This window comes from Ornithorhynchus anatinus, chromosome 4 (genome assembly GCF_004115215.2).
Source record: "Ornithorhynchus anatinus isolate Pmale09 chromosome 4, mOrnAna1.pri.v4, whole genome shotgun sequence".
Taxonomy (NCBI): domain Eukaryota; kingdom Metazoa; phylum Chordata; class Mammalia; order Monotremata; family Ornithorhynchidae; genus Ornithorhynchus; species Ornithorhynchus anatinus.
This window is the reverse complement of record NC_041731.1, coordinates 129,755,390-129,773,297: the sequence shown is the minus strand read 5'-3', so window position 1 is coordinate 129,773,297 and position 17,908 is coordinate 129,755,390. Positions and strand designations below refer to the sequence as shown.

At 45.4% G+C, this 17,908-nt stretch overlaps 1 protein-coding gene and 1 pseudogene across 2 annotated transcripts in view; one reads left to right on the top strand and one right to left on the bottom strand.

Moving 5' to 3' along the window:
* The window catches only part of SORCS2 (sortilin related VPS10 domain containing receptor 2), a 1,085,532-nt gene that overhangs the window by 728,339 nt on the left and 339,285 nt on the right, over positions 1-17,908 (bottom strand). The gene's annotated exons all lie outside the window — the stretch shown is intronic.
* LOC114811483 lies at positions 8,168-8,287 on the top strand (annotated as a pseudogene).

Genomic DNA, 17,908 nt, shown 5'->3' with positions numbered 1-17,908 from the left:
CTTAACAAATACCACCGTTTTTACAAGCAAATCGAGTTGGATACGGGCCCTGTCCCATGTGAGGTTCACAGTTTCACTCTCCCTTTTCCAGAGGAGGTAACTGAGGCCCAGAGAAGTGAAGTGAATTGTCCAAAGTCATCCAGCAGACAAGTGGCAGAGCCGGGATTAGAGTCCATGACCTTCTGACTCCCAGGCCTGTGCTCTTTCCACTATACCACGCTTCTTCATTCAGTCGTATTTCTTTTGCGCTTACTGTGTGCAGAGCACTGTACTAAGCAAATCAACTGTATTCATTTAGCGCACCCTGCGTGCCGAGCACTGTGCGAAGCACTTGGGAGATTTCAATATAGCAGACTTGGTAGACACGTTCTCCTCCCCCAACGAGCTGACAGTCTAGAGGGTACGAAAGGGAGGGAGTTCCAGGCCAGAGGATGGACTTGGACAAGGGCGTGCTGGTGAGATTCATTCATTCATTCATTCAATCGCATTTATTGCGAGCTCACTGTGTGCAGAGCACTGTACTAGTGCTCGGAAAGTATAATTCGGCAACAGATAGAGACAATCCCTACCCAACAATGGGCTCACAGTCTAGAAGGGGGAGACAGACAACAAAACAAAACAAGGAGATAGGCATCGATAGCATCAAAATAGAGAAATAGAATTATAGATATATGGATAAAATCGAGGTTCAGAGAGTAGGTTGGCATTAGAGGAGCAAAGTGTGTGGGCTGGGTTGGAGTAGAAAAGCCTTCTTAGACTAAATCCCCCTTTCCTCTGCTCCTCCTCCCCACCCCATCGACCCGACTCCCTCCCTCTGCTCTACCCCCCTCCCCTCCCCACAGTATTTGTGTATATTTGTACATATTTATTATTCTATTTCTTCTATTAGTGTGTCTAGATCTATAATTCTATTTATTTATATGGATGCGATTGATGCCCGTTTACTTGTTTTGATGTCTGTCTCCCCTCTGCTAGACTGCGAGCCCGTTGTGGACAGGGATTATCTCCATTTGTTGCTGAACTGTACTTTCCAAGTGCTTAGAACTCTGCTCTGCACACAGTAAGCACTCAAGGATCGAAAAGCAACGCTTTTCGGAAATGAATTTCTCTGTAGATCATTCTATTTTTTAGCCCAAATCCATAAAGAGTCAGATAGGAGCAACCGGACAGACTATTTTTAGATTTTCTACCCTGCCCTCGTGTCGACCCACAGTCAAGATAATAATAAAAATGGTTGTTATTAGGTTCTTACTATCGACCAAATCATTTGACTTAACAGAGACACGGAAACCGGATTATTGGATGGGAAAGAGGGACTGATTCACAGAGAAGCAGCGTGGCCTAGTGGATAGAGCACGGGCCTGGGAGTTTGCTGTGTGACCCTGGGCAAATAATAATGTTGGTATTTGTTAAGCGCTTACTATGTGCAGAGCACTGTTCTAAGCACTGGGGTAGATACGGGTAATCAGGTTGTCCCACGTGGAGCTCACAGTCTTCATCCCCATTTTACAGATGAGGTCACTGAGGCACAGAGAATTTAAGTGACTTGCCCACGGTCACACAGCAGACAAGTGGCAGAGCTGGGATTCGAACCCATGACCTCTGACTCCCAAGCCCATGCTCTTTCCACTGAGCCACGCTGCTTTTCTAATCTGCAGATGACATCCGCAGCGAGAAAAGAAACGGTCAGGCAAGGAAACCAGAAGGACGGCGTGTCCACTCACTTCCCACGGACCCTCCGGACTAATTTAAAGTGGGTGGGGTGGGGAGGGGCAGACAGGGTTCTTCGGACCCATAGCCGTAGCCTCCTGAACCCCCGTTCTGCAGATCCCAGCCTAGTAGATAGAGCCCAGGCCTGGGAGTCAGAGGACCCGAGTTCTAATCCCGGCCCTGCCGCTTGTCTGCCATGTGACCTTAGGTAAGTCGCTTCACTTCTCCGTGTCTCAACTGCCTCATCTCTAAAGTAGGGATTAAGACCGAGAGCCCTATGTGGGTCAGGGACCGTGTCCAACCGAATTGTCTTACGTCTACCCCCAGAGAAGCAGTGTGGCTTAGTGGAATGAGCACGGGCTTGGGAATCAGAGGTCATGGGTTCCAATCCCGGCTCCACCGCTTGTCAGCTGTGTGACTTTGGGCAAATTACTTAACTTCCCTGGGCCTCAGTTACCTCATCTGTAAAATGGGGATGAAGCCTGTGAGCGCTACGTGAGACGACCTGATTACCTTGAATCTACCCCAGCGCTTAGAACAGCGCCTGGCACATAGTAAACGCTTAACAAATGCCACAGTGATTACCATTATTATTATCTCGGACCCCGTGTGAAGCGCTCAACGATCCCTCTTGAGACGAGAGGCACTCCAAGCCTTTCCTGGCTAATAGACCTATTTTCTGTTTGCTGGAGAAGCTACAGTTACTCTTCTGCTTAAGTTCAACTGTCTTTCCTATGGAATTTTTTAAGAAGTCAAAAAAAAATTTTAAAAACCCCATCCGGGTGAGAAGAAAAGAGCAGATGGCAAGTGTACAATCAACATAAGGCTCGATGTTATCCAGAGTCGCTTTGCTTTGGAAAAACAGAGCTTTCTCCCAGAACTGCTTTAGAAAACAAGTTGATCCAGTGAAGAGATGAGTTCTTGTGGTGTAGTGGATTGAGCCCAGGCTTGGGAGTCAGAAGGTTGGATGTTTTATTCCTGCCTCTGTCACTTGGCTGCTGTGTGGCCTTGGGCATGTCACTTCACTTCTCCGGGCCTCAGTTCCCTCATCTGTAAAATAGGGATCGGGAACTCACAGGGACTGTGTCCAGATCGATTTGCTTGTAACCAACCAAGCGTTTACTACAGTGGCTGACACACAGTACTCTCTTAAATAGCACAATTATCATTATCTTTTCTAGTTTTGGCCCGGTTGACACCTGTCCCTTCCCCCACCACGATCCCATTAGCAGCTCAGATGAATCAATATCCCATAACAATTCAATACCCCATAATAATAAAAAATAACTGTGGTATTTGTTAAATGCTTACTATAGGCCAGGCACCGTTCTAAGCGCTGGGGTGGATACAAGCAAAGCAGGTGGAAACACTCCCTGTCCCATGAGGGGCTCGCGGTATCAATCCCCATTTTGCAGATGAAGTAACTGAGGCTCAGAGAAGTGAAGTGACTCACCTAAGGTCGCACAGCAGACAAGTGGCGGAGCAGAGATTAGAACTCACGAACTTCTGTCTCCCAGGTCCGGGCTCTAGCCACTATGCCATAAAAAAGACACACAGCCCAGGAGAAGGAGCCAAAAAAGAACCACCGCTCTGAAACCTTTTTCTAAAAAATCTGAAAAATAACACAAACCCACAAATTGAATAATAACAGACAGGCCTGTTTCTTCAGCGAAAGATTTAGGATTCACTGGGTCAGTGATGCAGTGATTGGAAAATGAAACAAATAATTAAAGACACCTTTTACCTACAAGGATTATTTAGTGAGGATTAGCTTTTACATCTGGGTCAATTTTTCCGTTGGAATACGTTGGAAAGAATTAGTGCCCATGCTATAATAAGAGAGATTGAAAGGTATGGACCTAATAAACACGAAGAGACAAAACAAATCAGCTAATAAAATATATGTAGGAGGAGAAAATTATGATCATTAGATTGGAAGCAACTTGAGGCAGGGCATGTGTGATTTCTGACCGGTTTGCTCTCCCAAGTACTTAGTCCAGTGCTCTGCATTTAGTAGGTGCTCAGACACACCACTGATTGTTTGAGAAATGTTTTAAAGCTCTCACTAAACCTGCTACTCCCAAACTAGGCCCAGAGATTCCCCAATTCTAGCATACTGAAGCCAAAATTATTGAGAAATTGAATATGAATCAATCGCATTTATTGAGCACTTACTGTGTGCAGGGCAGTACATTAAGCTTTTGGAAGAGTACAAACAACTATAGAGCGGACATATTCCCTGCTCACAAAGAGCTTACAGTCTAGAGGGGGAGATAGATATTAATAGCAATAAATAAATTACGGATATGTTCCTAAGTGTTGTGGTCCTGGGGGAGTAGGTGGTAAATTAAAGGGAGCAAGTCAGGGTGACAGAGAAGGGAATGGGAAAAGATGAAATAGGGGCTTTGTCAGGAAAGGTCTCTTGGATATGGGAGTATAATTATAATGATGATGATACTAGTAATCACAATAATACGGTAGCATTCATTAAGCATTCATTATGGGCTAAGCACTGTACTAAACTCTGGGGTAATAATAATAACAATAATGATGGTATTTGTTAAATATTTACTATGTTCCAGGAACTGTTCTAAGCACGGGAGTAGATAATAGGGCTGGACACAGTCCCCGTCTCACATAGGGCTCGCAGTCTTCCATTTTACAGATGAAGAAATTGAGGCACAGAGAAGTGAAGTGACTTCAAAGCTCGCCATCACCTTGCCCTTTCTTACCTCCCCTCCCCTCTCTCTTTCTACAGTCCAGCCCGCACACTCCGCTCCTCTGGTGTCACCAACCTTCTCCCTGGGCCTCGTTCTCACCTGTCGACCCCTGGCCCACATCCTACCTCTGGCCTGGATCACAATCATATTTCCCCCACTTCAAAGCCTTACTGAAGGCTCATCTCCTCCAAGAGACCTTCCCAGACTTAGCCCCTCTTTTCCTCTGCTCCCCCTCCCCTCCCCATCGCCCCAACTCGCTCCCTTCGCTCTATCCCCCTCTCCCAGCCCCCAACACTTGTGTATATATGTACATATCTATAATTCTATTTATTTACATTAAAGATGTGTATATATCTATAATTCTATTCGTTTATATTGATGCAACTGATGCCTGTTTAGTCGTTTTCGATGCCCGTCTCCCCCCTTCTACACTGTGAGCCCGTTGTGGGCAGGGATTGTCGTGGCTCGGTGGAAAGAGCCCGGGCTTGGGAGTCAGAGGTCATAGGTTCGAATCCCTGCTCGGCCACTTGTCAGCTGTGTGACTGTGGGCGAGTCACTTCACTTCTCTGGGCCTCAGTTCCCTCATCTGGAAAATGGGGATTAACTGCGAGCCTCACGTGGGACAATCTGATGACCCTGTATCTACCCCAGCGTTTAGAACAGTGCTCTGCACATAGTAAGCGCTTAACAAATACCAACATTATTATTTCTTGATGAATTGTGCTTTCCAAGCACTTAGTACAGTGCTCTGCACACAGTAAGCACTCAATAAATATGATTGAATAAATGAATTAACCAAGGTCACACAGCAGACAGGTGGTAGAGCCGGGATTAGAACCTACGACCTTCTGATTCCCAGGCCTGGGCTCTTTCCACTAATCAGGTCCCACATGGTGCTCAAAGGGTAAGTAGGAGGGAGAACAGGTATCGAATCCCTATTCTACAGATGAGAGAACTGAGGCACAGAGGGGTTAGGTGACTTGCCTAAGTCATCCAGCAAATTTGTAGCAGGAGCCAAGATGAGAAACGCAGGTCCCCTGACTCCCAAGACTGCTCTTTCCACTAAGCCACCTTGCTTCCCTACTCCTCCCAAGGACTCCGTAAAGTCAGGCATCCCTGAGCATCTGAGTTAAGTGGGCAAGTCACTTAACTTCTCTGTGCCTCAGTTCCCTCATCTGTAAAATGGGGATGAAGACTGTGAGCCTCACGTGGGACAACCTGATGACCCTGTATCTACCCCAGCGCTTAGAACAGTGCTCTGCACATAGTAAGCACTTGACAAATGCCAACATTACTATTATTATTATTATTATTTGCTTGTATCCAACCCAGAACTTAGTTCAGGGCCCGACACATAGTAAATGTTTAACAAATACCATAATCATTATTATTCGAATAGAACAATCTAACAGTCATTCATTTATTCGTTTGTATTTATTAATAATGACGGTATTTTCTAAGTGTTTATTATGTGTCAAGCACTATTCTAGAAGCAGCATGGCGTAGTAGATAGAGCACAGATCTGGGAGTCAGAAGATCATGGGCTCTAATCCCGTCCCTGCCACTGGTCTATGTGACATTAGGCAAGTCACTTCACTTCCCTGTGCCTTGGTTACCTCATCTGTAAAATGGGGATTAAGAGTGTGAGCCCCTCGTGTGACTGTGGGCAAGTCACTTAACTTCTCTGTACCTCAGTTACCTCATCTGTAAAATGGGGATTAAGACTGTGAGCCCCACGTGGGACAACCTGATTCCCCTGTGTCTACCCCAGCGCTTAGAACAGTGCTCGGCACATAGTAAGCGCTTAACAGATACCAACATTATTATTATTATTATTATTACAACCTGATAACCTTGTATCTACTCCAGCACTTAGAACAATGCTTGGCACATAGTAAGTGCTTACAAATACCATCATTACTATTATTAGGGAACACTGCTTCCCTTGGAGATAAAACATAGGATTCTTCTCCTCGGTGCATTTTGCATCTAACATAGACAATCCCACTTAATTATATTTGATTTGACCTTGTCATCTGTAAATGTACTTGATTACTATTTGAAAAGTATAACCAATAGCATCTCTTCTGCTCCTGATTCACAGAATTCCCCGGTGACAGGCTATTTCCTTGACTTAGGTCTTGGTTCAATAACCATTGAAACATCTTGTGGACAGCCAACTTTTGAAGATGAATTCAAGATGCAATTTAGGAAATTTGCTCTTCCCCAGGGTGGTCACGGATCTGGTTGTCAGCTGGTCTGTCACCAGTCCAAAAGCAGGGGGGATGAGAGGAGAGGGTTGGGTAAAAAGTCATCTGGAATTCTTCAGGGCCATCCGGGAATCCTCCACCCCCTCCACTTCCCAGCTTCGGTGTTGAAAGTCAATCAATAATATTTATTGAGCACTTTTTCTGTTCGGTGTTCTGAACACCGAACTCTCCCCTGAAGAGTACACTGAAATAGTAGACATGATCCCTGCCTTCAGAAAGCCTACACTCTAATCAATGCTAGCGTCTCCGACCCACAGCGACGCCATGGACACATCTATCCCAGAACACCCCCCTCCATCTGCAATCGCTCCAGTAGCGGATCCACAGAGTTTTCTTGGGAAGAATCCAGAAGCGGTTTTCCATCGCCTCCTGCCGCGCAGTTGACTGGAGTCTCCTCCCTCGACTCTCTCCCGTGCCGCTGCCGCCCGGCACAGGGGAGTTTTGACTTGTAGCAGATGACCTGCCACTCCCTAGCCACTGGGCAAGCTAGGGATGGCATGGACAGGCTTCTGCTTCATTCTTCCTCCCTTAGATGAGACTGGTAGAGGACTGGAAACTCTCCATATGTGACACTGAGAGGGGAAATCTAATCAATGGATTGTATTTATTGAGCACTTTCTCTGTGCAGAACGCTAACCTTGCCTCTGAAGAGTACAGTAGAATTAGGAGACATGATCCCTGCCCTCAGAGAGTCTTCAATCCCCTGGGTGAACTCATTCGCTCCTACGGCTTCAACTATCATCTCTACGTAGATGATACCCAAATCTACATCTCCTCCCCTGTTTTCTCCCCCCTCCCTCCAGGCTCTCATCTCCTCCCGCCTTCAGGACGTCTCCACCTGGATGTCCATCCGCCACCTAAAACTCAACATGTCCAAGTCTGAGCTCCTTATCTTCCATCCCAAACCCTGTCCTCTCCCTGACTTCCCTGGCACCGTGGACGGCACTACCGTCCTTCCCGTCTCACAGGCCTGCAACCTGGGTTCATCCTTGACTCTGCTCTCTCATTCACCCCACACATCCGATCCGTCACCAAGACCTGCCGATCTCACCTTCACAATATCGCCAAGCTCCTCCCTCTCCTCTCCATGCAAACTGCTCCCTTGCTAGTACAAGCTCTCATAATATCCCGGCTGGATTATTGTGTCAGCCTCCTCTTGGATCTCTCAACCTCCTGTCTCTCCCCGCTCCAGTCTATTCTACATTCCGCTGCCCAGATTATCTTTCTACAGAAAGGCTCTGGGCATGTCACTCCCCTCCTCAAAAACCTCCAGTGGTTGCCCTTCAACCTTCGTACGAAACAAAAACTCCTCACTCTGGGCTTCAAAGTTCTCCATCCCCTTGCTCTCTCCTACCTCACCTCCCTTCTCTCCTTCTACATCCCACCCCGTACACTCCACTCCTCTGCTGCTCACCTTCTCATGGTCCTTCATTCTCGCCTGTCCTACCACGGACCTGGAATTCCTCCTTATTATTTTGTCGGTTAGCACTCCTCTTGAGAAGCTTGGAAGAGATCCTAGTGGCCTTTACAACACATATATGGTTAAGGCCCTGCCATCTACTCTGTGGCATCTAACCAAGTTTTTAGAGAAGCAACATGGTTTAGTGGAAAGAGTACGGCTTGGGATTCAGAGGCTGTGGGTTTTAATCCTGCTCCGCCACTTATCACTTATCACTTTGGTCAAGTCACTTCACTTCTCTGGGTTTCAGTTCCCTCATCTGTAAAATGGGGATTAAGACTTTGCGCCCTGTGTGCGACAACCTGATTACCTTGTCCCTATCCCAGCACTTAGAACAGTGCTTGGCATATAGTGAACAGTTCACAAATACCATCATCATCATTATCGTCATTATTAATAATCTAATCTGCCACTTGAATGCTCGTCCTCAGACAAATCACTTCTCTATGACTCCGATGCCTCCACTGTTCTCTCTCTGACTCAGACAGTGAATCCCTTGTGGGACAGAGACTTTGTCTGATCTGCTTATATTGCATCTACCCTGCTGCTTAGGTAGTGTTTGTCAGTCAGTAAGCACTAAATAAATATTATTATCATTACTATTATCATCCATCCCCAAAATACTTAGTTACATAATTCATCCTAATGGGAAATGCGATGTTTCCAAAGTTCTTTGTTTCATGCTCTACCTCGAGAAATATTCCTAGTTTGCCTTATTCAATTATGTATTCATAAAATTTACAGTGTGTTCTGTTTTAAAAGTGCAATTGTCTGGAACTCCACATCGGCCATAAAAGAAAAAGAAATACTAACTGGAAAAGAACACTTCAAAAAAAATTCTAATGGTTCAGTAGATTATTGAGAGCCTAGAAAGAAGTGACTAAAAGGTTTTCATTCATTCATTCAATAGTATTTATTGAGCGCTTACTATGTGCAGAGCACTGTACTAAGCGCTTGGAATGTACAAATGGGTAACAGATAGAAACAGTCCCTGCCCTTTGACGGGCTTATGGTCTAATCGGGGGAGACGGACGGACAAGAACAATGGCAATGAATAGAATCGAGGGGATGAACATCTCATTAAAACAATAGCAAATAAATAGAATCAAGGTGATGTACATCTCGTTAACAAAATAAATAGGGTAATGAAGATATATACAGTCGAGCGGACGAGCACGGTGCTGAGGGGATGGGACGGGAGAGGGGGAGGAGCAGAGGGAAAGTGGGGAGAAGAGGATTTAGCTGCGGAGAGGTGAAGGGGGGTAGAGGGAGCAGAGGGAAAAGGGGAGCTCAGTCTGGGAAGGCCTCTTGGAAGAGGTGAGGTTTTGTGGTTGCTAGCTAGAATTCTTTACACCTCATCTCACTAGAGAGGCAAGGACATACTGGGGGGATACAAGTGATCAGGCTGTCCCACCTGGGACTCCAAGTCTTCATCCCCATTTTAATAATAATGGTGGTATTTGTTAAGCGCTTACTATGTGCAAAGCACTGTTCTAAGCGCTGGGAGGGATACAGGGTAATCAGGTTGGCCCATGTGAGGCTCACGGTTAATCCCCATCTATAGATGAGGTAACTGAGGCACAGAAAAGTTAAGTGACTTGCCCACAGTCACACAGCTGACAAGTGGCAGAGCCAGGATTCCAACTCATGACCTCTGACTCCCAAGCCCGGGCTCTTTCCAGGAATCTATTGTACTGAACTGTCCCAAGCGTTTAGCACAGCGCTCTGCAAACGGTAAGCACTCAATAAATACCACTGATGGTATAAACTGGCAACTGTTCGCTAGAGAGGGTCCATTTTGAGTTACTTTCTGCCATCCTCTTCCACTGTGATGTAGGGCTCGGTGTGGTCTCGGGGAGTAGTTGGAAATCAAAGTGAACAAATATCCACTTGACTGCAATTTACCATGAGACTTCATTATGAAACTGAAGCCGACGCTGAATATTAGAAACACGTTCACAAAGGTTTGATGACTCTGAAACCGATACACAAGGCATCAATAATGTAGCCAGTAAACCACAATCAATATGTTCTTAATAGTCGATCGGTATACACTTAGCTTGGACCGTTGGGGTTATTAAATCTAAATTAAAAGCACATTGAGGCATCTTAACTTGGAAAAATAAATTCCGAGTTCTGACAGACCCTCTTCACCGGAAGGGTTAGGCCATTATTTTTCCAACAGAATTGTTCAACAACCTCAGTGCAGCCAGAGTTCTAAAACAACGTAGTTATGGCCTGGTGGATATTTTTTGAATGGATCTATTCATTTCTGTGGGTTTCTGAAGCTCTTGGAAATAATCGAAGCAAACAGGATTTAACAGTTGAATATTTTCATTCTTATGGGCGCTCCCTGAATGGTTAGTGACACGGCTTAGTGGAGAGAACCCGGGGCCTGGGAGTCAGAAGGACCTGCTCCGCCACATGTCTGTGTGACCTGGGGCAAGTCACTTCACTTCTCTGAGCCTCAGTTCCCTCATCATAGAGAAGCAGCATGGCTCAGAGAAGCAGCGTGGCTCAGTGGAAAGAGCCTGGGCTTTGGAGTCAGAGATCATGGGTTTGAATCCCAGCTCTGCCACTCGTCAGCTGTGTGACTGTGGGCAAGTCACTTCACTTCTCTGTGCCTCAGTTACCTCATCTGGCAAATAGGGATTAAGACTGTGAGCCCCACGTGGGACAACCTGATCCCCCTGTGTCTACCCCAGCGCTTAGAACAGTGCTCTGCACATAGTAAGCGCTTAACAAATACCAACGTTATTATTATTATTATCTTTAAGATGGGGATTAAGAGAGTGAATAGGGGACAGGGACTGTTTAGTGTTTAGAACAATACTTGGCACAGAGTAAGTTCTTAACAAGTATGATAAGCAATTAATTAATTTTCTGCACAAATCACACCGGTCTCTGAAAATTACTTACAATAACTTCATTTCTTTCTACAGTCTCTCAATCATTCGGTGGTATTTATTGAGCACTTACTATGTGCAGAGCACTGTCATTTCTTTCTACAGTCTCTCAATCATTTGGTGGTATTTATTGAGCACTTACTATGTGCAGAGCACTGTACTAAGCCCCTCGGACAGTGTAATACACAGAAACAAGCTCTCCTTCTAAATGGTATGCATCTTGTGGATGGGGAATATGTCTACCCAATCTGATGCACTGTATCCTCCCAAATCTTAGTATAGTGCTCTGTGTGCCTCAGCGTTCGATAAATACTACTGAGTGATTAATTACATTCTTTCTTTACAAAGTGTGGGATAATTCTTAGAGTGCATTTTGAAATTATTCATTCCAAATTTGCTCATCTATCCAACTTCCCTCCAGATTATCAACACATTGGGAAGCAGCTTCCCCAATTGTATAAAACACGGGCCTGGGAGCCAGAGGAGCTGGGTTCCAATCCCGGCTTTGCCACTTGCCTGTTGTGTGACCTTGGGCAAGTCAACTAACTTCTCTGTGCCTCAGTTTCCTCAATGGCAAAATGAGGATTCCATCCCTGTTGTCCCTCCTGCTTAGTCTGTAAACACCATGTGGGTCTCCTCAATGATCTACCCCAGTGCTTAGAACAGTGCTTGATACACAGTTAGCTTTAGACTGTGATACTGTTGTAGGGCAGGGATTGTCTCTATCTGTTGCCGAATTGTACACTCCAAGTGCTTAGTACAGTGTTCTGCACAGAGTAAGTGCTCAATAAATACGTTTGAATGAGTGAATGAAAGAATGAAATACCATAAAAGAATGGCTTAGCAAATACCCTAAAAGAATGGCTTGGCATATACCATGAAAAATGACAGAAAAGTTATCACAGGAGAGACCATCCTTTCCATTTCTTCCACCCCCTCCAGCAGAGGTTCATCTTGAAAAAAAGGAGGTTCTCAATAAAAAAATGAGGCCCATATGGGAGAGATGCTTTCATAGCACCAATGCTTTCCATCCCTGATTTCAAGAGATAGATTTTCAGGAAGCAAGCCTGGTCACTATCTACATGCCTTTAAATCTTTGCCCACAACTTTGTTGTAAAAATGGAACTTGTTAAGCACTTAGGTTGCACCAAGCACTGTTCTAAGCATTAGGATAGATAGGAGTTCATTCATTCATTCATTCAATAGTATTTATTGAGCACTTACTATGTGCAGAGCACTGTACTAAGCGCTTGGAATGGACAAATCGGCAACAGATAGAGACAGTCCCTGCCCATTGACGGGCGCACAGTCTAATCGGGGGAGACGGACAGACAAAAACAATAGCAATAAAAGTTCATCAGGTCGGACACAGTCCCTGTCCCTCATGGGGCTCACACCGTAAGGGAGAGTAGGATTTAATCCTTATTTTACACAGGGAAACGGAGAATTTAATTAACCCCCCCCAAGGTCACGCAGCAGGTATGTGGCAGAGTTAGGATTAGAACCCAGGTTCTCTGGCTCCCAGCCCTTGATCTTTCCACCAGGGCCCACTCCTTCCCATGATGCCAAGAAAAGATTTGAGAAAAGGAACCATAGGAGCACTTACGCATAGACGTTAAATTAAGGTGGAAATAGGATTTGTCTCCAATTATGGGAAATTTCATCAAAATATGTCCCAAACAACCAGGAACTGGTCATTTTGAGGAGACACTTGTACCTCAACTATGCCACAATTAGTTGATAAAGGAAGGGGCCTACATTCTTCACCTCGGGGGACAATAGATCCAGTAACCTCTCTAAACTATAAGCTCATTGTTTCAGGGAAAGTCACTGTTTATTGTTAACAATAATAATAATGTTGGTATTTGTTAAGCGCTTACTATGTGCAGAGCACTGTTCTAAGCGCTGGGGTAGATACAGGGTAATCAGGTTGCCCCATGTGAGGCTCACAGTCTTAATTCCCACTTTACAGATGAGGTAACTGAGGCCCAAAGAAGTTAAGTGACTTGCCCACAGTCACACAGCTGGCAGGTGGAGGAGCTGGGATTCGAACCCATGACCTCTGACTCCCAAGCCCGTACTCTTTCCACTGAGCCACACTGCTTCTCATTGTTGTCTTGTACTCTCCCAAGCGCTTAGTACGTGCTCTGCACACAATGAGCTCTCAATAAACATGATTGAATGAAGTATTGATTTACTGTATATAAAGCACTGTACTAAGCATTTGGGAGAGTAGAATACAGGTAGACGTGATCCTGCCATCAAGGAGCTTACAATCTATCTTTCAAAAAACCAAAAATGTCTGGAAAGGAATCTCGGTCAACTGATGGTATTTCTAGAGTGTTATTGTCTTAACTCTCCCCCTTCTGCACTGTGATCCCGTTGTTGGGTAGGGATCGTCTCTATTACCGAATTGTACTTTCCAAGCGCTTAGTACAGTGTTCTGCACAGAGTAAGCGCTCAATAAATATGGTTGAATGAAATGAATGAATGTAGAACACTGCACTAATTCCGGCTACGTACGTAAAGGCTGTGGGCCGAGGGGGTGATTAAAGGGAGAAAATCAGGATGATGCAGAAGGGAGCGGGAGAAGGGGAAAGGAGGGTAGAATCTGGGAAGACCTCCTGGAGGAGATGGACCTTCAATAAGGCTTTGAAGCGGGGGGAGAGTCATTGTTTGTCAGGTATGAAGAGGGAGGGTGTCCAGGCCAGAGGCAGGATGTGGGTGAGGAGATGGTGGCCGGACAGATGAGATTGAGGTACAACGAATAGGTTGGCAGTAGAGGAGCGAAGTGTGTGGACTGGGTTGTAGGAGACGCTTCTGTGAATCAATCCACGGTATGTCGCAAACGCATACTTTGTGCAGGACACTGGACTGAGTGACCGAGAGAGTATGATACAGAGGGTGGAAACCATCTCTGCCTTCAGAAAGCTCACACTCAATGGGGGCTTTTGGAGTTATGACGTACGATGTTTCAACGGTACCACACATTGGTTTTGATTTAGCGGAACTGACCTCCTTTATGATGATGATGATGGTGTTTGTTAAGCGATTATTGCGTGTCAAGCAGTGTTCTAAGGCTTGGGGTAGGTACAAGCTAATCAGGTTGGACACGGGCCCTGTCTCACATGGGGCTCAGTCTTGAACCCCATTTTACAGGTTAGGACAGTAAGACGCAAAGAAGTGAAGTGAAATGAGAAGCTGAGTAGCCTAGGGGATAGAGCATGGGCCCAGGAGTCAGAAGGACCTGGGTTCTAGTCCCAGCCCTGCCACTTGCCTGCTGTGTGAACCTGGGCAAGTTATTTTACTTCTCTGGGCCTCAGTTACCTTATCTGTAAAATGGGGGTGTGGGACATGGACTGTGTCCAACCTGTTTATCTTGAATCTACCTCAGCAATTAGAACGGTGCCTGGCACATAGTAAGCACTCAACGGATACCTTAAAAACAAAATAAATCCCAAGGTCACAGAGCATACAAGTTGCACACGGCGGTGAATAGAACTGTATTCCTTCAATAAGGCTTTGAAGGGGGAAATTAGAACTCTCCCCACCTTCAAAGCTTTATTGAAGGTCCAACTCTTCCAAGACGCCTTCCCTGACTAAGCCCCACTTTTCCTCTTTTCCCACTTCCTTCTGTGTCACCCTGACTTGCTCCCTTCATTCATCCCCCCTCCCAGCCCCACACCGCTTATGTCCATATCCATCATTTATTTATTTGTATTGATGTCTCTCCCCTCCCCAGTCTTAAATGTATTCTCGTTGGGAGCAGGGAAAGTCACTGTTCATTGTTGTACTGTACTTTCCCAAGCACTTAGTACAGCGCTCTTCCCACATTAAGCACTTACTAAATACAACTGAATAAATGAATGAATGAACTCAGGTTCTTCTGACTCCCAGGCCTGGGCTCTATAAAAAAAAAAATAACTTGTGGTATTTGAAAGCGCTTACTATGTGCAAAGCACTATTCTACAATATTGGTATTTGTTAAGTGCTTACTATGTGCAAAGCACTGTTCTAAGCACTGCGGGATACAAGGTGATGAGTTTGTCCCACGTGGGGCTCACAGTTTTAATCCCCATTTGACAGATGAGGTGACCGAGGCACAGAGAAGTTAAGTGTCTTGCCCAAGGTCACACAGTTGACTAGCGGAAGAGCCGGGATTAGAACCCGTGATCGCTAACTCCCAAGCCCGCGCTCTTTCCACTGAGCCACGCTGCTTCTCATTAGGGAACACTGCTTTATGACACTTGACTCTCTGTAAGCCCATTGTGGGCAGGGATTGTCTCTATTGATGAATTATACTTTCCAAGTGTTTAGTACAGTGCTCTGCGCAGGGTAAGCGCTCTATAAATACAATTCAATGAATGAATGAATATACGCTCAGGGAGAGGAGCAAACAAGAGCTCTATTTAAGCCAGAGCTTGGCACATGGCAAGTAGTTAACAAAGACAACCATCATTACTGTCATCATGGTTATTAATATTCCCAGAAGCTCCTGGGAAAAACAGTGATGGCTGGGAAAGTAAGGGAGGAGAGAAAGCTTAAAGTTTTTTCTTCTTTTTAACGGTATTTGTTAAGCGCTTACCATGTGTCACGCGCTGTACTGAGCACTGGGGTAGATAAGTCAGTAGACTGTAGATTCCCTGGTAGATTCCAAGATAAAGAGTATGAGCTTAGAGGTCATGGGTTCTAATCACGGCTCTGCCATTTGTCAGCTGTGTGACTTTGGGCAAGTCACTCTACTTCTCTGGGGCTCATTTACCTCATCTGTAAAATGGGGATTAAGACCGTGAGCTCCATGTGGGACAACCTGATTACTTTGTATCTACCCCAGTGCTTAGAACAGTGCTTGGCTTATAGTAAGCGCTTAGTAAATATTATCATCATCATTTTACATATATATATATATATATATATATATATATATATATATATATCTTCACAAACTTACTTCTCCCTGTAATTTATTTTTTAGTGCCTGTCTCTGATTGGAAGCTCCTTGAGGGCAGCATTCTTAGTCTACTAACTCTGTTTTCCTCTCCCAAGAAGTAGTGTGGCTCAGTGGAAAGAGCCCGGGCTTGGGAGTCAGAGGTCATGGGTTCAAATCCCGACTCTGCCGCTTGACAGCTGTGTGTCGGTGGGCAAGTCACTTAACTCTCTGTGCCTCAGTTACCTCATCTGTAAAATGGGGATTAACTGTGAGCCTCACGTGGGACAACCCGATTACCATGTATCTACCCCAGCGCTTAGAACAGTGATCTGCAAATAGTAAGCGCTTAACAGATACCAACATTATTATTTAGTACAGTGACTCACCTTGAATAATTGTTGAATCACTACTACTGATTCAGTGGTTTTGAAGAAGGGGTAGACAGAGTGAGAGGAGTTCAATCTACTAAAAATTATCTCCAGTGCTTTGAATCATTCATTCATTCAACTGTATTTATTGAGCGCTTACTGTGTGCAGATCACTGTACTAAGCACTTCGGGGAGTTCAAAATATAGTCGGTATATAAGTTCCCAGAGGAAGGATGTCTTCTTCGAGCTTAAATTAAAGTTAGCCGGTATCCAATTCTCCAGGAAAGATTAAAGATCCTTCTCTTCCAAAAGACCGTTGGATTCTCCCGGATATCGGACAGACGTCAGCTATTCCAAACCGCCGTATTAATTGTCAGATTCCAAAGAGGCCCTTTTCGGTATTTATTTATCTTGGTGATCCTTTTCTGTGAGGATTTGAAAATTCTTGGCTGATAGAGGATTCAGACCATGAAACCTTGGACCCTACTCAAAAGGAACACTGCCCCAGGGTCAGATTATCTACTGAATGACTCTGGGAAAGGATCTATGTGTGGATAAATTGGACACCAGTGGTACAATTCCTCACAAAGAAAAATACAGGCTGGGCTTCCTCTAGATGCCTGCCTGAATCTCTCTCCCATCGTCGTCTAGCAGAATAATAATAATGATACTTCTGGCATTTGTTAAGCCCTTACTATATGTCAGGCACTGTACTAAGCGCTGGGGTGGCTACAAGCAATGCAGGTTAGACAGGTCCTTACAGATGAGGGAACTGAGGCCCAGAGAATAATGATAATAATTATGTTGGTATTTGTTAAGCGCTTACTATGTGCAGAGCACTGTTCTAAGTGCTGGGATAGATACAGGGAAATCAGGTCGTCCCACGTGAGGCTCACAGTTAATCCCCATTTTACAGATGAGGTCACTGAGGCCCAGAGAAGTGAAGTGACTTGCCCACAGTCACACAGCCGACGAGTGGCAGAGCCGGGAATCGAACTCATGACCTCTGACTCCGAAGCCCAGGCTCTTTCCACTGAGCCACACAGAGAAGTGAAGTGACGTGCCCAAAGTCACACAGCAAATAATAGCAATGATCATAGTCCCCTCTCAGGATGGCACCTGATGAGTTTCCAGTCCTCTACCAGTCTTGGCTATGGGAGGGAGAGTGAGGCAGAGGCCTGTCCATGCCATTGCTAGCTTGGGCAGTGGCTAGCGAGCGGCAGACCATCTCCTACAAGCCAAAACTCCCCTGTGCCGGGCAGCAGTGGCACGGGAGAGAGTCGAGGGTGGAGACTGAAGTTGACTGAGCAGAAGAAGGTGATGGTCAACCACTTCGGGATTTTTCCCAAGGAAACTCTGTGGATCCACTACCAGAATGATTGCAGATGGAGAGTGGGGCCTTCTGGGAGACATGTGTCAGTGCAGTTGCTGTGGGTCAGAGAGGACTCAACAGCATAAGACAAGACAACGATAATAATGATAAAAATGGCACTTGTTAAGCGCTTACTATGTGCCAAATTCTATTCTAAGAACTGGCACGGATAC